This window comes from Brachyhypopomus gauderio, chromosome 3 (assembly GCF_052324685.1).
Source record: "Brachyhypopomus gauderio isolate BG-103 chromosome 3, BGAUD_0.2, whole genome shotgun sequence".
Lineage (NCBI taxonomy): Eukaryota > Metazoa > Chordata > Actinopteri > Gymnotiformes > Hypopomidae > Brachyhypopomus > Brachyhypopomus gauderio.
The window spans coordinates 30,152,179-30,162,823 of NC_135213.1; the positions used below are offsets into that span (position 1 = coordinate 30,152,179).

The following is a 10,645-nucleotide window of genomic DNA, read 5'->3' on the forward strand; positions in this document are numbered from 1 at the left end:
TTTCCTGTGTCTTATTGTATTGTACGTATGGTCTCCCATTTATGTTTATATGATTCTGTACCACGGTGTCCTTGTATTGCCTAGTCTTATGTTTGGAGTGTTTGTCGGCTTTAGGTGCCTCATAATAATATATGTTGTTAAGTTCTTTTGGTTACGCGTTGTGTTCTTTCTTGAGTGTCTGTAGTCTGTGTTTCGGTACTAGTTTACGATGCCACGTAAAAGTAGAGTGCTAAGTGCTAACTCGACACGGTTAGCCAGGATGGCTAAACAAAACAGCTTGGAGTCCCGCTCTCCAGCGCCAGTGCGTCCGCCCCCTGATCAAGCAACCACCCCAACGTTACAATGCAGATGGAGTGAATGTAATAATAATTGATAAACTGACACCTTAATTGTAAAGTAGGCTCATTCTAATGCATCAGAATGTGTTGCATTTAATTCTGTGAGGTCATGACATTATATTAGTAAAAAATTAAGACCAATTGATGACTTTTCACAGAGGACCGTCAACAGAGTCATTGGGGGGGTGCAACAGTACCAAGCAACTCTCTTGGATACATTAAGGATAAGAATGAGAAGAATTTTTGACAGACATCCAGAGACAACCACTCAGCTTCAAAATGAGGTTCTGAGTACTTTTGATACTTTCAGAGATCCTTTCTCAACCACAGCATATGGACAGAATAGGACTATTTGTGAACTCTTCAGTCCAGTCTGCCCAGAGGAAGTTGTTGTCTCTCAGAAGATTTGTTGGGTGAAACAAGGTAGTTCAAAGGTTATGGCCATAAGAAACAAATGTTTTTACTATGTACCACTAATTGAAAGTCTAAAGCAGCTACTGACCAATTCTAGAATTTTCTCCATGTTGAACACTGTACCACAGAGAAGCAGAGAGGGATTCTTGTATGACTTTTCAGATGGTGCTCTATTTACATCTCATCCTTTATATTCTGTGAGGCCTAATGCTTTGCAGATCATTTTGTACTCAGACGATATTGAAATATGTAACCCTCTAGGGCCCCATACTTCTTCAAATAAGTTGTTAATGGTTTACTACAGTTTAGGTAATATTGATCCAAAATTTAGGTCCAAGTTAGCAGCAATACGACTCCTTGCTATTGCAAAATCTGTTGATGTTTCTAAATGGGGTATAGATGTTATTTTACAAAGAATTATAAAAGATCTTAATCTACTTTATAATGGTGTCAAGGTTGAAACACCACATGGTGAAATGAACTTGTTTGGAGCTGTGATAGCAGTATGTGGAGATACACTTGCTCAACATGAGCTTGCTGGCTTTAAAGAAGGGGTTGGCTTTGCCTATAGCAAGTGCAGACACTGTGAATGCACCTTTGAGGATATGCAAATACATTTTGATGAGAATAATTTTGTCAGAAGAACACTAGAAAGGCACATTAGGCAATGTCTTGAAATAGACAAGGCAAGCACAGATACTTTAAAGGCCTCCCTCAAAACTACTTACGGAATTAATAGAAGAAGCAGACTTATTGATGTTCCTGCATTTGACCTAATCAGACAAACTCCACAGGACATAATGCATGTAATTTTTGAAGGTGTTGCACCAATGGAAATCAAGCTTGTGTTAAAAAGTCTTATACTGTCAGGTAATCTAGAGTTAGATGTGTTCAATTCAGCCATTCAGAGTTTTCCTTACTCGCCTCTTGATATACGTGATAAACCTTGCCCTGTTAGTGTCAGCACTTTGACAGCAAGTGACAACAAATTAAAACAATCATGTGGGCAAATGTTAATACTGTTAAAAGTATTACCTTTTATTCTGTATGACTTGGACAATGAGTATGTTACATTCATTGTTAAGCTGATTGAAATTGTACAGATTGTTCTTGCTCCTATTATTTCTTTACAGACAGTAATACGGCTTAAACTTATGATTGAAGAACACCTTAGTCAGTTCAAACATTTATTTCCCGAAACTAATGTAATACCCAAGCAACATTACATGTTGCATTTGCCCAGTCAAATTCAATCCCTTGGTCCTTTAATAAGAACTATGTGCCTGCGATTTGAGGTTATTTCAAACAGTGGGCTCCAAAATTGAATTTTAAAAATGTGTGCAAGTCACTTGCCAAACATAATCAATTTCTTGAATGTTGTCAGAACGAAATTGGCATTGAACATCCCATTTTCGCAACCGAGAGGGAATTGGGGCCTGTTACTGATATTTCAAATACTGATTATGTTAAGGCCAAATTTAGAGATTTTTTAAATATGGACATCAGTCAATCTGTTGTCTCTGTGAAGTGGCTAATTCTCAATGGAAATAAATACATCAGTGGCAGGTCTCTAATTATTGCAGATGTGAATGATACTTTGCCTGTGTTTGGACTGGTTAAAGACATCTTTTTAGTAGATTCTTCTTTTGTTGCTTTTGAATATCAGCGTTATGAAACATTGCATTTTGATAACAATTTGTTGGCATATGAAGTTACAGTTCCTACTATTGCCCAGGCAACAGAATTGGTGCATGAGCTTTTAGATCAAACCTCATATTTTCCAATAAATTTTAAGGATAGTGTGTTTGTGCCAATAAAATATACTCTCTGTGATGTTATTGTACATAGGAACGGCCCCAGGTACGTATAATGAGCTCTGGATGAGATGTCCTCCTATACTGTACATTAGTTTGCTGTAGCTAGCTATGTATTGGCCAGTTGTAGGCTGTTTGTTTCACTGATCCAATTCCATTGTTGAAAAGTGGCCAAAGCCAATCTTTTGTTGGTTTGCTTACTTTGTTCATCTAATTTCAATGATGAAATGGCATTTACCAATAAAAATTATTGTGAATTCTTCTCGAATTAAGAAATCAAACTTAAATCAAGAAATGTAATATATGAATCAAACTCAGTTTATGTGGCTAAATCTTGAAATTAGTTTTATGTTGTGGAATAAAAGAGTATAAATTGATTCCTAAGGTATTTTTACCAATAATTTACTAAATTTAAGATTTCTTGACTAAGTAAGATAAGATGGACACATTCATGATGAATTTTAAGATTATGCTATGGGACCAAATGTAAGAAACTAGTGATAACACTTGAAACAAGATAATCAATATAAAATTTCCTAATGTAAGATTTTAAATCTTGGTAAGAAGACAAAAATTTGCAGTGAGATTACTTTGGAATAAAAAGCACATACAAATAAACTTCATTCTTGGAAATCCCCACTCCTGTTTCTTGAAGAAACCAACGATTCTTGCTCAACAGAAGACAATACCCATGGTTGTGATTAAACTGCTACTAGCTCACATCTTGATGAAGTATAACTTTTACCAAATATGTTCTAAACTGTTAATGGTGTAAGTTATTTCACGATACCAGGGTAGTGAGACAGAACAAATTGATATTAAATCTATGATTGTCATGTTAATTCTTTGTATATGGCTATAGGAAGCTAATGTAAAAATATTGGTTGAGACAGTGAGGTCATACACACATACAACTTTGAATTAATGTCATTACACTAAGTTTTAGAATAAGCAAGCAGTCTCAGTCACTTGATGTTTATTACAAATGAACAAATCAATTACAGTTGAATACATAAACTTCAAAAGCATTCTGTAAATAAGAAATAAAACAAATTTTGGAATATCAGAACCATTAAAAAATTCATTAATATTTCAGTTATTTGACAGCAGAAATATATCAGAAATTGAAAGTTTGGATAGTAATGATGGTGAAGATGTAGAGAGTGCATGTCTCTCAAGAGTAGATAAGTGTAGCTATCTGTTAAATACTGGTACTCCAACACTCCCATTGTTGTCCATAAAACAATGTATGAACATAAAGCTACACTGTAAAGAAAAATCCTAATTTTATGGAAAATAACTGTAAATATTTAATGTATTTTAACATTTTTTTCATTTGTATGCAAAACTTTGTAAAATTACAGACATTATTTGTAATTTGACAAAATGTCTTTTATTTTAAGTATTATGACAATAATTACAAGTTACATGCTTTTCTCATTTTTTTTACGGAAATAATACAGTATTATTTATATGGTATTTTTCTGCTTTCTTAAATTATATACAGATTCATGTATAATTACAGCAATTATCTGCAATTAAACTTTCAGTTGATTATATAAAGGTTTATGTCTGTAAGAACTAAAAAGTTTTTTTCTCTGTCATTTTAATCAAAATCTTATGTCTTTTGGCACTGCTGGTTTAAACATGATTTTCAATGTCAGAAATGAATGTGGTTTTCATAGTATTAGCTTACATGTATCAATACTCATATTTTGATTGTTAGGCATCCTCGTAATTCAGAGGATCCATTGATGTTCAGGAGAAAAATGTACACAGAACAAAATATATAGGTTCGGACATATTAATATGCCACAGAACGTGATGGTAATTGATTTGACGAAAAAGAAAATAATTTCTGCAATTGAAAATGCTCATTTTTATGATGCCTACAGAATGAATTGTGACTTCCTAATGTCAGTTCAGACATTAGATTTTTACATTGGCATATCTAAAGTATGTAACTGTAGTAATGGCTGTAGGAGATTTCTGTTGATTGTTCCATCTCTATTGATGTCTGTTCTCATTTTAGTTCTTGTGCAGTCAATGGCAATAGAAAATGGCAGTTTGTTTGGGTGCTGGACTTTTAAAAGAAACATTTCTAAACACTGGGTCTATACTTGAACATAACCAAGGAAATAACCTGTAACACACTGAGAGACAGATGAACTGATATACTGGTAGACGTACATTGTAATGGAACAGGCTTTTAAACTTAAAAATGTGTGTGCCTATAGTTACACACTGGAATAAAAACACAAGTTGAACAACCACTTAAATATAAATGTTATCTCTAGGCTAGGGGCATAAACGTGATTTGAGCTCAACGTATTGCTTTTAACCATAATTGGTTAATCTGACTGTCATTCAGGAAACTGGCCAATGACAACTGTTCGCGCCTCTCAGGTCATGTTTGAAAATTTCAGTGAGTGTGCTGACGGTGGACGTTACGGTCGGTCAGCCTAGGAGCTGTGGTGGCTAGCTAGCTACCTGGATTATTTTACATCTGCCTGCCAAATTATTATTTTGAGCGGATTATCGTTGGATGATTCAACAAAATAAGATGGAAACGGGGCACAGAGGAAGAAAATTTAAGTGAAGCATTATTGGTGACATCAGGTAAGAAAACGTCCTTACTTTATGTAAGCCAACGTTAGCTAGTTAGCCCAGTTTAAAAACACATTTCACTTGAATGTTTCATTTGATAAAGATGAAAACAATAAAATATTAATATCTAATATTTTCCGATGCTTTAAAATACTTTAATTCGGTCACTATTAAATACATAATGGGTTAAATAATGCTCTATGTGGTAATCAAGTCTTTGTTATAAGGTTCATTGAACCTAACTAAATCTAGCGACATAGCTAGTTACTCAAATTCGGTCTCGGTCTCATTTTGAATTGGTTTTAATGTGAGGTGAACCTTGAAATAGTTGAGCATTTTTCTGAGGTAACGTTAAGTCTAATTTGCTAGGAACGTCGCCGACTATTCTATCGCAAATGATTAATATTCACATTAAATGATGTACAAATCAATGTGCTTAACAGTTCAGCTTTCTCCATATGCCACTGATGTCGCATGTTGTAGTTGACGTAATTTCTACATTTTTAGCACTCTGGATCTGGATTTTGGGTGACAGACATTAATGGGGTTTAAAAAATCCGCCTCCATCACGTTCTGCGTGGCTGAATATTGTACCGTCCGCCAATGGGCAGCGTCGAGGGGTGGAGTCTACAGGCCTCCCAGCAGGCCCCGCGGTGAGTTCCCTGTTTACCTGGATGTGTGTTGTATGTGTGTTAGTGTTCCCCCTCCCTTTTCGCCTTAGAATCAGTGTATTTGGCACTTGTTTATGCTTTTAGCGTGTTGCTTAAACAATAACAGTTCGTTAACATTGGTGTCATGACTCATTCTGGTCCTTCTGACTCGACACCGTTACAATATGTAATGAATATGAATAGACTTAAAACTGTAGCATTTTTCTGTCAAAACCTTTCCAGATTAATGGAGAAAATCCTATGCAATTAAAATTCATGTTGCTGCTGGACCACTTCTCAGTTAAGCTAATGCAGATCTGCACTGAAGAAAGAAAGGGTGAAGGAGACCAGGTATGGTTTGTGTAAAAAATTAAAACACCATTATTGGGATCATTGTGAAGATTTTGTCCATTGCATTTTAACCCTTAGGGAATAAATATGCTTTCTCATATGTTAAATATGTAAAGCAAAAAAATAATATGCACCAAGTTTGGCCTACATTTTGTTTACTGTACAGAGCTAGAGTGCAACACAGCCCAGAGCAGGAGCGCAACCACAGCCCAGAGCAGGAGCGCAACCACAGCCCAGAGCAGGAGCGCAACCACAGCCCAGAGCAGGAGCGCAACCACAGCCCAGAGCAGGAGCGCAACCACAGCCCAGAGCAGGAGCGCCACACAGCCCAGAGCAGGAGCGCCACACAGCCCAGAGCAGGAGCGCCACACAGCCCAGAGCAGGAGCATCACAGCCCAGATCAGTAGCACTAGCTCACAGTACAAATCAATCTGGCCATTATGTTGAGGTGAGTGACTCTCCCTGCTGCACCACTACACTGGATCTTCAGGATCTGTCACCTCCTGAATCCCTCTTCACTGTTTATGTGTTTTCCAAGATTAAGTGCTAATTCACAGATATCATTGTCATGATTCAACATAACAGAGAAGTCTGATCCCTTTTTGAAATGGCTTTGCAGTTTTCATTCTTGGATGAAAACTGATGTCCAGATGTATAAGCTTAACAAAGCTCTGTAGGTTTTCAAAGGGACTCCGATAAGGTGAACGTATCACATTTTTGTCTCTTTGAAAAAGAGCTTTGTTAACCTGCACACTTGTACCCCTAGACATCAATTGTTTTCCAAGGATGAACTTTGAGTAGTAATTTCAATATCAATAAATTTTCTACCTGCAAAGATTCAGAATCTAACCAAGTAAATAATGATTCAAAGACTTATCATTTATACCAAATCATGGTAAATATTTCAGCTCATAAGAACTATAATATTTGTAATGTTATTGGCACAAAATTAACAGCAGCTAACTTTGGATTTTGTCTGCAACTTTTTAACAGGCAGACTTCAGCTTTTCACTTCCGAGAGGCCAATGACCAGATCCTGCAAATTTCTTCTCTGCAACATACGGAGAATACAAGCCTTTCTTTCACAGGAAGCTACCCAGGTGCTTGTACAGTCTCTCATCATCTCAAAGCTGGACTACTGCAACTGCTTACTTATGGATCTTTCTCTATGGGTCATCAGACCTCTACAAACTGATCCAGAATGCAGCAGCATGACTGGTCTTCAATCTCCCCAAGTTCACATGTCACTCCAGTGCTGCATTCTCTTTACTGCCTTCCAGTAGCTGCATACATCAGATCTAAAACCTCGATGCTTGCTTGCAAAGCCAAAAATGGACCAACCCCTCCCTACATGATGGCCATGGTCAAAGCCCCATCCAAACCTTGAGTACTTTGAACCTCAAGTACGGCTTGGCTTAAAACGCCATGCTTAAAGTCTTACGGAAAACAAACTTCAAGACCTGTCCTGGCGCCGAGATAGTGGAATGAGCTTCCATTGACTGTCCAGACTGCAGAGTCCTTAGCAGTCTTCAAATGACTGAAGACTCATCTGTAGAACAGACTAAATCTCTAGCACTTGTCATAGTTGTTTCCGTTGTATGATATAGTACCTGTGAGTTTGCATTTCTTGTAGGTATCCAATTTAATTTCTGTAGTTTAGCAATATTCAGCCTATGTTTTTGTGTACTTCTAGGTATTTGCATTGATTTCTGTAGTTTAGTAGTATTCTGGTTCGAGGGTGTCTTGAATTCTGACCTATCTACGTACTATTTAGAATTCATTCTGTGAACAGATGGCAAAGCACTTCGTAAGGCGCTCTGGATAAAAGCGTCTGCTAAATGCCCTACATGTAAATGAGAAGGAGTGTATCTTTCATGTCACATCAGTGTTATGTGTTTGTAGTTGTGTTCAGGCTACTGATATTGGTGATAGAGAAAGACACTGAGTACAGTCCTGGGGATTTAAATGATTAAAAGTGATGATAGAGGACATTGAGGTGCTCAACATTGGTATAATATACTTTTTCATTTGTATAAAATAACTTTGCAGTTTGCATTCCACATTTGAGTTTGTCCTGGAAGTCACGATGAATATGGACAGGAAAAATCTGTAAAATTACGGTACTTCTCTGCAGAACTTTTTGTGCTGTCACTTTATTGAAAGTGCTTAATTGTAATAATTCAGGGAAAAGTTGTAAAATAAAGGTATTTCTCTGCAAAACCTTTAGTACTGTCACTTTATTGAAAGTGCTTAATTGTAGTAATTCAGAGAAAATTTGTAAAATAACGATATTTCTCTGCAAAAATATTAGTGCTGTCACTTTATTAAAAGTGCTAAATTATAATAATCCAGGAAAAATCTGTAAAATAATGGTATTTCTCTGCAGAATGTTTAATGAATTTTTCTGTAAATTTATTGTTTTTCCACTTAATTTAAATCAGGGTTTTTTACATTAAAATTAGAGTTTTTGTTTGGCAGCCGCTGCTGCCAGTCGTTTACCGTTTTTTTACGATTTTTTTTTTTTACAGTGTACTTTTATTATTTATTCCAGGAGATGAGGAAGTACCAGTGATAGGACAAGACGTTGTTCTTGAGATACTACATGATGAGGAAGGATCAGGGCAGGAAAATTAGGAAGAGATTGTTTTATATTGTGAAGGTGATCCTTATGCTAGCCTGACAAAGAACAAACGTCCAGTGGCGTCTACTTGGGAAGATCCTATCACAAACATCACTGAACCATTAACTCCATATGCTTACTTCAAATGATACATTCCACAAGAGATGTTTGAGCTGATGACCACCATGACAAATGTCTATGCTGAAAAAACTGCTGTGAGGGGCAAACATGCATCAGAATCAGAATACTTTATTAATCCCAGGGGGAAATTGCTTTTGTTACAGTGCAACCATTTGCATATTATTTTAATAAAACACCTCTATAAAATATAAAAATATGTACAAAATAATAAAGAATAAACATCCTAATATTGAATTTAAAATAAAATGTAAAATAAGTAGGTATTGCACATAATATGAAATTAAATTAAATTAAAAATAAAATAAAAATAAACTGAAAATAAACAGTAGTGTCCTGTATTGTGTCATGTATTGAGGGTGGAGTTATAGAGCTTCATGGCCACAGGTAGGAATGACCTCCTGTGACGCTCTGTGGTACATTTTGGTGTGATGAGACGAGCACTGAATGTGCTCCTATGTCTCATCAATAGATTGTGTAGTGGATGGGAGACATTGTCCATAATGGCATGCAGTCTAGACAGCGTCCTTCTATCAGAGACTGCATCCAAAGAGTCCAGCTCCACACCCACTACATCACCGGCCCTGCGTATTAATTTATTGAATCTGTTGGCATCCTCCCTCCTCAGTCTGCTATCCCAGCATGTGACGGCATAGAGGATAGCATTCGCCACCACAGACTCATAAAAGACTTTTAGCATGACCTGACAGATGTTAAAGGACCTCAGGCGCCTCAAAAATTAGAGACGACTTTGTCCCTTTTTGTAAAGGGCGTCAGTGTTCTTAGCCCAGTCCAGTTTATTATCGCTGTGGACCCCTAGATATTTATATTCCTCAACAGTGTCTACACTGACCCCATTGATGGACACAGGGGTCACTGGTGCCTTGTTCCTCCTTAGATCCACCACTAGTTCTTTTGTCTTTATCACATTGAGCTGTAGATGGTTCAGCTCACACCATGTGACAAAGTCCTTCACCGTTGTCCTGTACTCATCCTCTTCACCCCTGCTGATACAACCAACTATTGCAGAGTCATCAGAAAACTTCTGAAGATGGCAGTGCATCAGTGCATGAAATAGAAGCCCTTGTAGGCTTGCACATTGCAATGGGAGTTCTGAGGTTTGCGAATGTACTGGGAATCGTACATGCAGCCATAATTTCAACTAATTTCTCCTTGTTATATATATTACTTTTTCATAATAAGAGATGTTCCCAAAACTTGGATAGCATTTTTAGTCTATTGATCAGGTTTATGTTCAAAAAGGGAAAAACAAACAAACCATAAAATTATACATATTGTATAGCATTGCTTTACAACTGTTAAGACCCACCATCCACTGCAGTGGACATAAAAAGTATTTTACTATAAAAGTATTATATTTAATTTTTTTTACTGAGTCTTGTTTTGGAGTTGCATTTGTATATTTTTTTTCATTACTGGAACATAATTCGGGTCTGAATGGGGTTAAAGAGAAGGGGTTCTGTGTCCTCTTTGCTCTATTTGCTGCTTTCACAATGGGGGCGGGGCTTTTTGGCAGTGTTTGGATTTCTCCCCTCAGCGGTTGATGAAGTGGTAGCACCCAATTTTAAACGTCGTGTTAAGACGTCTTAAGACGTCAAAAAGTATCGTCTTAACACGGCATTTTTGTATGTCTTAAGACGTCCAAATTTGACGTGTTAACACGGACGTCATTCTAGACGTTTTGACCCAAAC

General features: G+C 36.8%; 1 long non-coding RNA gene across 1 annotated transcript; it reads left to right on the plus strand.

The window, feature by feature from the left end:
• The first annotated feature begins 4,016 nt into the window (after window positions 1–4,016).
• On the plus strand, window positions 4,017–8,379 carry LOC143511049 (uncharacterized). Its single transcript, XR_013130135.1, has 4 exons — window positions 4,017–5,826; window positions 6,067–6,174; window positions 6,341–6,622; window positions 7,168–8,379. It is a non-coding gene; the product is annotated as an uncharacterized LOC143511049 (long non-coding RNA).
• Window positions 8,380–10,645: the final 2,266 nt, after the last annotated feature.